Source organism: Thunnus maccoyii, chromosome 21 (genome assembly GCF_910596095.1).
Source record: "Thunnus maccoyii chromosome 21, fThuMac1.1, whole genome shotgun sequence".
Lineage (NCBI taxonomy): Eukaryota > Metazoa > Chordata > Actinopteri > Scombriformes > Scombridae > Thunnus > Thunnus maccoyii.
In genome coordinates, this window is record NC_056553.1 from 22,052,388 (window position 1) to 22,064,837 (window position 12,450).

The following is a 12,450-nucleotide window of genomic DNA, read 5'->3' on the forward strand; positions in this document are numbered from 1 at the left end:
ACCTCTTAAAAAAGAACTGAGGACCCTGAACCTCCATAATATTGACACAGATGTTGCATATAACTGAATTCCCCTGAAACTAAGGGAAGCTGGTAGGCTTCTGTCGGCCCTGGTTTTTGTATTCCCACCGTGGAAATAATTTCAGTGGACTGTCTAGTATCTTCCTATTGAAATACATCCTCTGATTTATTTGTAATTTGTCTGTCCACTTTGCCTGATCACAGCTGTTAATGTGTTCCCTTGGCAATACCTTCAAAACAGTAATGTTCATGTTTACATAGGTCAACTTAACTTTGAATTACCCACTTGATGATTATCTCTTTTCCGGTAAAGCTGGCTATTGTTCCAGTTGTTGACATAGCATATCCTGTGGCCAGTAGTATATGGAGCAAAAATATCCGTAATGAATTAATAGAGTCAAAGAGATAGTGGTGTTTTAGTTCACTGCAGGTGTTGCTTGTGAACAGTTTGTCCAATAGAATGAAGCATTTAGATAGCAAAGGTTATGACTTTGGACTGCACCACATGTTAAGACAGAGGAACTTGACAAGAACAATAGGAGTGATATGAGATCCTCTAACTGCTGTGTTACAGTAGTTTGGAAAAGGCATATCATTTAATTTGGCCTGTGACTCACTGGCATCTGCTCAGTATCACTGAAGGTCAGCACTTCTGCTGCTCCCTGTGTTCATGAAGTGCATGCCGCCTGTACCGCTCTGCATCCGACAATCTGTCCATGTCTGTTTTCCATTGTGCCGTACATATGCAGTCCATATGCAATGCACTGCAATGTGATGCAGAGACGGTGATGTCACCGCTCCATTTGCCAGTTGTGGTTTTGTGGTTGAGCGTTTCTTAGCTCGGTGAGCAGCGCTGCCCACTGTAGGCTGCTGCAGTTGCCGGCCCCCAATTCTCCACAATTCTGACTCTCTAGGTGTGGGAGGGGACTCAAGATAAATCTCTGCTCTTCTAGTAATTCAGCAATACCAACCTGGGAGAAAACTCCAATCTGAATTCATGAATCTGGAGAGCAGCACTACATGTACAAGGCAGAAGCTGGAATTTGGACTGAACAGAAAATTAGAATGCATGAAAAGTAAACATATTAAATATTAGGGATATCTTGGTGGAGCTGCAGTCCAATTCCACATCTACGTCTTAATTGTTTCTAAACTTAAAAATTCTCTTCTAACACTTCTGCTTATGTTTACTGTTTATCTCCCCTTTTGCACTTAGTACAGATTTAAGGAATAGTTCAGCATAATGGGAAACATGCTTATTCCGTTCTTGCCACGAGTTAGATGAGAAGATCAACCACTCTTGTATTAATTCTGAAACTACAGCTAGCAGCCAAGTAGCTTAGCTTAGTAAAAAGACTAGAAGCAAGGCTAAAAGCTGGCCTGGCTCTGCCCAAAGACCTCTACCAGCACCTCTAAAGCTAGTCACTGTGCCTGGGAAAGAAATAGTCCAGCACACAACCCACTGTAAAACTACAACTTTTATACAGATTAAAAAAGCAAGAGCTAACGAGTTGATTGGTTGAGAGGTTGCTGATTTTTTTGTTTTGTTTTGTTTTTTGCTTTGGACAGAGCCAGGCTAGCTGCTTCCCCCTGCTTCGTGTTTATGCTAAACTAAGCTAACCGAGTGCAGGCGGTAGCTTCATAGTTAACAAACAGATACAAGAGTGGTATACGTTTTTTCATCTACCTCTCAGCAAGAAAATGAATACGTGTATTTCTCTAAATGTCAAACTATTCCTTTAATAAGTGAGGACATTTTTACTGGATTGACATAATCAGTCTGAAGGCAGAGCATAGCCAAGATTTTGGTCATACTAGGTTAATTAGACCCCCTTAACAAAGTCTGTAAAATGTCCAGTTCGTATAGATTTTTTTTGCAGCATTTATTTAAACAAATTAGCTCATCTCATTTATTTTCTGCATGTTTTGTTTCCCTGCCTGATGGTCTCAATGCTGATTCGTGGCCTTCTCCATATTGCTCGAAATGTTCTGACTTTATTTTACTTTTTAGGCTTAACAATAAATAGTCCAATATAAATATACAGAGTTAAAAAAAATACTGCAAGTAGCCTTTAAAAATCCTCACCATGGAATGTGAACTCCATGTCAGGTTGCTAACATGTCCAAATTCCCATTGGAAAAAGAAACAGATGACATTACCTCAGTGTCCTCAATTGTAGCTACAGTCCTGCCTGAAATGACTACGTGTCCCTATCATTATGTGTAATCAGTGTATATGGTGTATTGTATAAGTTACCTCTGCTGAGGTGAGGCTCACATCAAAGGCCACTGTGGAAAGAGGCTTGCTACAGTAGCTTTAAATAGATCAGCAGGTAATGGGCTTTGGAAGGCTGTAATTGTAGCAATCCTAATGTAGCGAGTGCAGCCACCTTTTAAAGCTTGGCATGGGCCAGACAGATTACCATCAGGGGGCTGCGGTGCCACCTGGCAAACATGATCCTTTCTGTGATCGGTCTAATTTACGGCCACCGGCCATCCAGGAGTTGGCTCGCACGCTCTTGTCTCAACATTTGGTTTGAGTTCTATATTTGACAAATAACCCATGATGATTTAACTTTCCTCCTTGACAACAAAAAAGAAAACTTGCCAGGCCATTTGAAAGCTGCAGGGGTTCTGAAACTACTTCCAGACAGATTTTATTTAACATCACCTTGATGGCTCACTCTCAAAGAGAATGCCAAAGAATGATTTGATGCTGCTTCCAGTCTACCTAGCTTATTGCAAAAGTTGGATGCTTTTTCATACAGAAAGAATGTGCTAAACTTGGCTCAGCTATAATAACTGCGCATTTGTGGGCCGCATGGACCAAAATTGTCCATTTCCCATCAGAATCCATCTGCAGACCTATAATTAGGATTATTTTAGGAACGCCAGAGTATCCAGTGGTCACTGCATCCTCTGGATCTATCTCACAGAACCACAGGAGCTGCCCTGAACCCAAACAATTGCACCATAGTGTAACATAAACATAAAACTATTTCTGTGTTACATTCCTCTATCCATCACCACCACCTTGACTGAAATTGTGAATCAACAGCAGGAAACCATTGTCAACATTTGGGGTATTGTTGTATTGGCAGTGATTATGAACATGTGCTCCTTGTTTACTGCTGCTTAACACTGTTGTCTTTTGTCTATAACAAAATGTCTGAATTCGAAACTCATTTGAAAACAAAACGTGTTTAGCTATCACATGCTAAGAGATGATTACTTTTGGAATACACTCTGAGAAGGAGCAAGGTCACTACATCATATCCCAACATTGGTTATCTAATCTACTCAGTTTCTTCCTCCGGAAAGTTTTTCTTTTTCTAAGCTGTGATCCCACAGCAACTGGTCAGCAACTAGCTGAAACAGCAGAAAGAAATTTTGGGAAAAGCAATGCCAAGGCAATAATGAACACATACAGTCACATGCTCACACACAGAAGTACAGAATCTTTTCAAATATGATTTTAAGGCCTCTTTCCACGTAACATAGCCATGATCAAACCAGCTCTACACCAACAAAGCAAATCCCTAAACAGCTGGGTTTTGACGGAGTGCCTACCGTAACTCAGGACAGATGTGGAGAAGGCCTGACTGTATGAGGTCTGAGCCTCCGCGGCGGTATCACTCCACCCAGAGGCATCTGCTCAGGAGATCTGAGGGACCGACCGGGGATTTTTTTGTGTTTTGGTCCGGCCATGGATTGAGGTTATTGTTGTAAGGTAAGAGATCTGTGGGGAAGAGGGCACGGAGGCCACTCTCAACACATGAGGATCATGTAAAGCCCCCTCACCTCTGATCCAATGGTGTGAACAGCTGCCTCGTGTTGATGCAGAGATTCACTTTGATCCACCTTGATAGGGGTTCAAGCACACAAATGTGTTCATATCATGTAGTGGAGTTGCTTTTGGAAATTGCACGCTGGTCTGTTTGATATGATTTACCTGTTTAAAAAAATATTCCCCCATAGGGCAAAAAGTGAGCTGTGGACCCCTATTGACCCCCCACCGTCCACCCTCGTATTTCTCAATTTAGTTCAGTTGTTTGGTGGATTAAATACAACTTTAATTGTGAAACAAAGTATCACCTAAAATATACAAAGTTTGACACAGCACCACTCTTCAAGACAAGGCCTTGAGACATTACAGTTTCCTGAAGAATTACATTCATATTGGGTGATAACGCTCCTCACAACTGACGTCCATAACAAATGTTGAGTGCTAAAGAAGAAGTGCACCCTTTATCTTGTGAGGTGGGAAGTAATGATAATGAGTTGGGCTGCTGCAGTTATTAATCAATTAGTTGATCGTAAGAAAATTAATCAGCTAATATTTTGATAATCAGTCAGTCGTTTTTCAAGAAAAAATGCCAAACATTTGACCATTGTAACTTGGCTGTTTTTCCTTGCATTGCATTATAGTCAATCCAGTACTTGTGGTTCTGGGCATCACATAGAGCTATTTTTCAGTGGCATTCTCAGGCATTTTTCACTATTTTGTAATGTTTTACAAGCCAAACGATTAATCAAGAAGATAATCGCCAGAGTAATTGATAATGAAAATAATTGTTAGAGGTGGATGGGTGTGTAGCACCCATACCTCCCATCCACAATTTTATGTAGGAGACCAGAATTTGCATCCCATAACAGACCTACAATTAACAATTGGGTTTTTATAATCATTCCCTACCTCATTCCCTAAAGTTTTCCAGTCAGCTGTGTAAGGAAGACAGTGATACTGATCATCATTGCAGTGGTAGAAAAATAAAGTATTTTTGAGTTTAGAAAAACATTCATTCAGAATGCAACAAGTCTTGTAGCTGTGTTGCACTCTGGTGGTCTAATGTCTGCTTCTGTGGGTGGAGAAAATGTTATGTCAGGAATGCAAACTACTGTACTGTAATCCTTAAAAACCTGTTTTTTTTATTTCCCGTAGGGAATTCCCCCAAGCTGCTCTCTGTCAATGAAAGAACCTTCGTGTATGGCTTGGGAAAAGAGAGACTGCCGTGCACTGAGGAAGCAGTTTGCATCAATACAACCCTTAGTAGTTAATTGCTCATTTCAGTGGATCTCAGATATTTAGCCAAGGACTGCAAAATAGTGAGCCATCTGGCTGCCGACCTCATCAGCCTCTCCTCTTTGCTTTCCTAAGATTTCATTTAATCTGTTTTAAGCTGCTTGTTTAAAAGTGGTGAAATAATTGGTGGGAGTGGAACCAATGAAGTAATGATACACCCATTCTCTCCTCGTGCTAATTGCTAAATGAAAATAATCCACTCCTCATTTTGCTGTTGCCAGCCTGAGATCTCTTTAAGGAGCCTGCAAGGTCACCAGACCCCACTTGGAGGGAACTTCTTATTTTCATTTCCAGGGTGATCAACAGTTTGAGTTTTTGTTCAGAAGTACAACAGTTTGTATCATCATATCAAACCTGTGACCCTTCAAGACTTTTCTGTAGAGCTGATAAAGCACAGGGCGCTCGCCTGCTGCTCTCCCTGTGACACATCACATTGTTTGAATGCAAAAGTATGTCTTCCATTATCTGAATTAGATAAGATATTGATGCTTCGTGAAGGCAGGACATGAGGTGCCCATGGGCGAGATACTTGACCTCTGTTTGGTATATGAGTCATACAGATAAGTGCTTTCATGCAGACATCACGGCTAATTTGATATGTCCACATCTGGGCTGCTCATGCCAGAGATGACATCAGTAGCTACTCTTAGCAGAGGGACAGCGCATGAGAAAGTCTGTGAGACCGATGACCGTCATCTGCTGTGGTCTTACAGATGAAATGTCGGAGGGTAATAGCAGAGTCATGGTGATCCAATTCACATGAACCGTCTGCAGCCAGAATACTGAATCTGATTGCACAAAACAGTTCCCCTTAAATCATTATGTTTGATTCATTTCACCACACATATCATTCGGATGACAGATCAACTCTGACTTTGTGCACTCAGATGGATCACTCTTTCTGAAAATGCTTGCCAGACTTGGTAGACAACTCAATGAATCACTCAGTGTGTGAGTGTGTTTTGCCATCCCAGTGTCTTGTTTGCACTCCTCCTTGCTCCTCTAAGTATCACTGGGTTGTTATATGGCAAAACACACAATTCCAGTAACACACACACACACATGGTCGGAGCAATATAGGCTGTCCCCGATTCCTCATGGGATCTGACTGGAGTGCAGCAGACACACAGACAGCCCCAGTGAGCCAGACGTGGAAAAGAGAGGGAAGGAAGATGGAAGAGTGCCAGAGGGAAAATACAGGCTTATCGTGTAGACAGCCCTGTGTTTCCAATCTGCAAAATGTTTTATAAGTTTGCAGTAATGTGTAATTACACCACAGCTAACCTAATTACCAGTCTGACAATGCAGAGAAAGTGCATTATTTCAGGGCTAAATGGTGGATGATATACTGTAAAGGCTAAGAGGTGTAGGAGCAAAAACAAAGTACAGACAACACTGTCAACCATTTTTATAGGGACTGTTTGTGTGGTAGAAAGTCGTACCACAGAAAACTGTTTACAGTGTGTTCTGTGGATTGTATATAGTAACAGGGAAGCTGTTTCTGGAAAAAACATTGCTGTAAGTTTTTTTAAATGTTTTTCAATGCTGTGAGGACCACAACCAAAATTCCATTCACCTTTATTGTGTAGAGAGCTTAAGTCCTGATGCCACCCCCAGGCTAGCTGCTGTTGCTAACACAATATCATTGAAGGGTCTTTCTTTCATCTCTCTTTCTGGAATAATATAAATGTTTCTGGGTTTGTCTATTCATATTCTAATTTAAGCGAGAACCTACTCCAGCATTTACTTTTAGAATTCAAACCTTTCATGATTTTAGCAAAGTTAAAGAACACTTATGTATTAACATTATCTTTAATGAAGTTTTACAAGTGTAGCATGCGCAGTCGTCATATTTGGTTTCCCCCTTATCCATGATATCCACACAATGTTCTTCTAATTTTACCTTTCTTTTTAAGTGCAATCTCTTCTGTCTAAAAAATATCTACACCGTTTGGCCCTCTCCATCCTGCTGTTGCTACAGGCATTTTTGGACTCACCACAACTACTTGACTGGCCTCCTTTGTTGAGCTCAAGCTCCCAGGAACTGCTCTGGACTGTGATCTGATTTTGGCGTGCTGGCAACATTCTGCATGCAAGTGTTACGTGATGCACGCTAGCCAAAAAATACTTTATTCACATACACAATCATTACAAAGTTTGCAGCTGTAAAACTGAATACATTTTTTGGAGCATCAGAAACATCCCAAAATGACTGTATGATTGGAATGTGATCCATCTGGTGCAATAAAAATGGAAAAGTCTAGAATACTGGTATTAATAATGTATTTTACGCCAAGTATGTGTACAGAGAGGCAACTGGAAGTCAGGCGGCTCAGCCAGAGAAGTGTCTGACATGCATGCTCCCCATTGGTAGGAGTGGATGGTGTGTCATCTTGGAACATGGCATTTAGTTTTTCTTACTACATCCATGGTTGAGCTGGTGACATTTAATTCCTGCATGTCATGGGCTTGTGGGAAATGTTCGTTAAAGGCTGATATAAAAAGAAATGAAAAAAAACCAAACAATTTTAGGTATTTTTTCTTTAATTACCATTATTATCTACACATAAAGAGTATGCATGTTTGAAGGCTGGATTTTGAGTTTTTTGTATTATTTCAAATGTCAATGTGATTTTGATATATTTCAAAACTTGGACAAAGATAACCTTAAAAATAATTGCATGGCTAGTGGGACATGATAAAATGTTTTTGTTATTAGTGTGAACAAACCTCTTAAACCTGATGATTGCGTGCTGGGAGGATGACACAAGTCCTGCCCTGACCAGTACCAGGCACTCATTTCTACCCATCAACTCCCAGTTCAACCCCCTCCCCTTACTAAGCCCATACACCAGCAGGGGGGTGATGATGAGCATGCTGGGCCACGGACATGGGATGAGATAACTCACATCTGGAGCCACAAACAAGGTCTCCGTTAAGCTTTCACTGGAGTCACTAAGGCACTGGCAAGAGGACAAAAAACCCTCACTTGAGTCAGCTGTAAAGCTTATACTCTCTCAGAGAAAAGCTCTCCATCTAGTCTTCTATACTTCATTGTTCAGTGGTTCAGTTAACAAGAGGCAGAGAGGAACATTGAAACTGACCAAAACCACAGGATTGCAGAATGTCTGTAAAGTCTTTCCTATCAAAACTAAAACAGAATTCCAAAATAGCTGAGGGTGATGATAACATGTTTATTGAACTGAAACCTGCAACCTTTTTCATGCCAGTTGTTTTTTTTTTTTTACAGATGGTATATATGCAAAAGTAATGATTTGCTCTCAAGTGCATGCCATAGAGTCTCCATTATCACTCACACACTTCAGCATGCACACAAACACACGTTACGACATCCATAATTCCCGGAAGAGACATTAGCAGTATGATTCGCTCTGTGGGGGCCAACAGGCGTGAGAGATGGATGAGTGACAAAGGTTGATGGAGAGTGCGCACGCACGCACACACACACACACACACACACACACACACAGAGTAGACATGGTTTGGATTCCTCTGCAGGTTCCCTCCCTCTCTTGACATGTTGCTCAGGGATAAGGAACTCTCTTCCTCCACCCCAAGGACTCACAGCGGCCACTGTTAGCTTTTCACAGAACCCTTCCAGTGACTAATTATAGTGTCAGCCTATCTGCGCCCATTCCTACACCCAGCTGTTTCACATGCACACACTCCCTTGGCTTTCCCCTGGCTATAGCGAAGAAAACTTTTTCTAGTTGCAAAAAACAAGGCAGAACTCATATTTCTTACTCTTTCCTTTATTTAATGGATGTCTTCCATAGGAGTAGAGTGGGAGCCAATGGCATGAAAAGCACTTTTGAAAATGTTATATAAGTCCCATTGCACTTAAAAAAGCAACGTACCTGCGTGTCCTGCTGCAAGCGATATCATTTGGACTATATCCTTAGCAAGCTGATGGAGAAGTTTGAAAGAAACTGAGCCAAACAGAAGAGAGACAAATAGAATTAGAAACAAAGATATGTGCAGGGAGACACATGGAGGTACAGCATGGGGAAGGAGTGAGTGGGAGAAGTGTGGCGTGAGTGTATCAAAACAAAACCACCCGGCTTTTTCAAGCTCAATTGAACATTAAATCACTTTGGGCGAGGGAAATATGACACGGTGTTATTTTTGCCGAGCTCCGGTGCAAGCGCTCTTAAGAGGTAAAGACTGAGCGTGGAAATTGAGCCAAGAGGACTAAAAGCGTTTGTTGTTTTTCAGCATGTTGATCCTGGGTGGAATCTAACCTCTCCGTGTTGCGACGGTGGAGGTCTGTGGTGAGGAGTCACTCAAGGATGAAGTTAAAGGCTCAGTTCGCAACTCTCAAGGGCCATCCCCGCTTCATTATTTTTGCTCCAGCACTGCAAGCTGTGGGACTTAGCTAGGGAGGGTGTCATCTGTGTCAGATTTATAATTCATGTGTCTGGCTGACTGCTCCTCTCCAGTAGTTTGTGTACATATAAACAATGTGACAGGGGACAGCAGGAAGCTTGGGGTCTAAATCTGGATGCTTCATTGTGCAGCGAGCCCCACCCAATTAGGTCTGCTTGCAATCAACAACGTGTAGACCTCCTACCACGCAGCTGCATACACACACAGTGCGCGACACGTTCCACTGACTTCCAGCAACTCATTTATTAACATTATCAGCAATTGCCCAGTTCACTGCGAGTCCATCAACGCAGACTGGAGGCAGCACACAGGGTCAAACACAGTGCATCACCACTGAATCATTCTTCCAGCGTGTACTTGGAGCCATAAGACCAAGGCTACAGAATACAGATGTAGCTGTAGTGAAGTGCTGCTGTCCAGACTACTTCAACCTCAAGGTGAACTCCTCACTTTTAAACTTTTAAAGGTGTACATAGAGTATAATCTATATGCCTATTTAGCTCTGCAACATAATGTGGAGGCACTGGAGCTGCCTACCATCCTTTCTGTAATCACCATGATATTTTACACAGAACCTGTTAAACCAGAGGTTATTAATTCTGCAAATTAATATAATAATTAGTGCACATGTCCAAGTCAACATGCTTACCTTCACAGCTCCGCTATTAATGTAAATGGATCTTAAAGCCTTAAAGAGATATGGTGGTCTTATTAGTATGCAAATGTATGCATCTAGGTGCTTCAGTATCTAAACTTATACTAAAAGTATTAAAGGACTAGTTTTTAAGATTTATGGGGCTCTATTGGCTGAAATAGAATATAATATTCATGAGTATGTTTTAGTTAGTTTATAATCACCTGAAAATAAGAATTGTTGGGTTTTTGTTACCTTAGAATGAGCCCTTTATATCTATATAAGGAATGGGACCTCTCCCATGGAGGCCACCATGTTGCACCGCCACGTTTCATATTACAGTAGCTCAGAATGGACAAACCAAACACGGGCTCTAAAGGGGGCCTTTCGCATTTTTTGCGAGTTTTGTGGCCACCGTAGGTTCTCCTGCATACTTAGAAGGGGAGGGGGAGGGGATAGGTATTCAGTTGGCTGCAATCTGCAACCTCACCACTAGATGCCACTAAATTCTACACACTGGTCCTTTAAGTTGTTTCTAATTGGCATTGTTGTTGAATTATAGACACCTGATGTCCACAATATATACTTAAATCCTACTTAAATTAAAGCTGGAAGACACTGAACTGCAACCCTGTGCTCACATATGAAGTGACGTGTGCTGGTGAAAGCATGAATAGTGCAGGTTAAGAGCATGGTCATGTTGCAGGGCAGATCTGGGGCTGCCTGGCACGGCCTGTTTTGCTCTGTATTCACACAACCTGTGATCTGAAGCCAGCAACCAACCAGCCACCTCCACCACCTCCCTCTTCCTCTGTAAACAGCAGTAATCTGCAGTCCAGCTGCAGCTCAGGGACAGCAGTGGGAGTCAGGGACATGAGGTGGCCATGGAGCCTAGACACTGAAGGGGAGATAGGATAATGTACAATGTAGCTAATAATTCATAGCAGCTTCACAATGTGGCTGCACATATTTAACATTATTCTTTTCAACACTTTCCCCCCATCCTCCTCTTCCTGGTTCTTTATCTTTAAAAAAACAAAAATCACACAAACCAGGTCATCCCACAACAGCTGGCTCTATGTCAGCTGAGAGAGGTAGTGCTTGCTTTACAGGAGGCTTCAGAGCCATCTTTAACAGAAGAAGAATAGACCTCCATACACATCACAGGGTGTTTCCCCAGATGCAATACATTATAGCATTCCACTTTCACTAACCCCTTTTGCTGTCCAAGAAAGACCCCAAAAGCACTGACTAGACTGTGCCATAACATCTGAGGCAGGCAGGACCACCAACATAGTGAGGCCCTTTGTAGGGCTTGTTTAGTGGTCGCTTTATATCGCCTCCCCACCCTCCTTCAGTTAATGGGTATTACAGGGTTTTACCATCTGGCTGCATCAACCTCGCTGATGTCTGCGGAAATGAGACAAGGTAAAAGACAACTATGAAAATATTGATCCAAGTGGTTTGGTGTGAATGAGGTATATTTCGTGATAACTCTGCTTCCTGGAGAATAAATTAGCTATTTTTTATGCGAATGCTTGAACATCTACACATTAATCAGTGAATTAAGAGAAAAATCCACCATTTAACACTTTGCTAATGTTAACTAAACAGAAAACCCTATAAGAACAGGTAGAGCCAGTTACCCCAGTTACTCCACCAGCTCCAGCTTCAGTAGACCAGAATGCACTGTATAACACATGTTGACACAACCTCTCTTTTTTTCAATTGCAAAAACTCTCCCTGCTGTCATCATGGCTCGCTACAACTATTTGTAAAAGCTTTAGCTGAAATTAAGAATTCTGGGAATTGGGGGAAATCACTAACAGGACCACAGATGGCACTGAGGACACTGTTCTCAGTATTTGTATTCTAGGAAAATGAGGACAGAAACCACAGAGTCTACATTTTACAATTTAAAGTTGCACTATCAATATTTTCATTTTAGCAATAGAGAAAATTACTAAGTGTTACGTTAAAGCAGTCAGCCACAAACAAGTCTCAACTAATTCTGCAGTTCCCATGAGCTCTATGGAGACCTTTAGTGTCTTTCAGCTCATTGTTTTGGTTTTATGACCCAAGATTTAACTGTTTTGGTTCAGTCTCACCACTCTCACGACCTTGTTGTCCAGCCATAGCCAGCAGCAATATTGAGAAAAAGCTTAAAGAAACCCGCTGTTCACCTTTTCAACGCCAAACTGCAGAAAGAAAAATTTAGCAACGAGCTGGTGAACATGGTAAAGCATTTAGCTGCTAAGGAGACAGATATTTAAAGATTATTACACATTATACACATTATATTAACT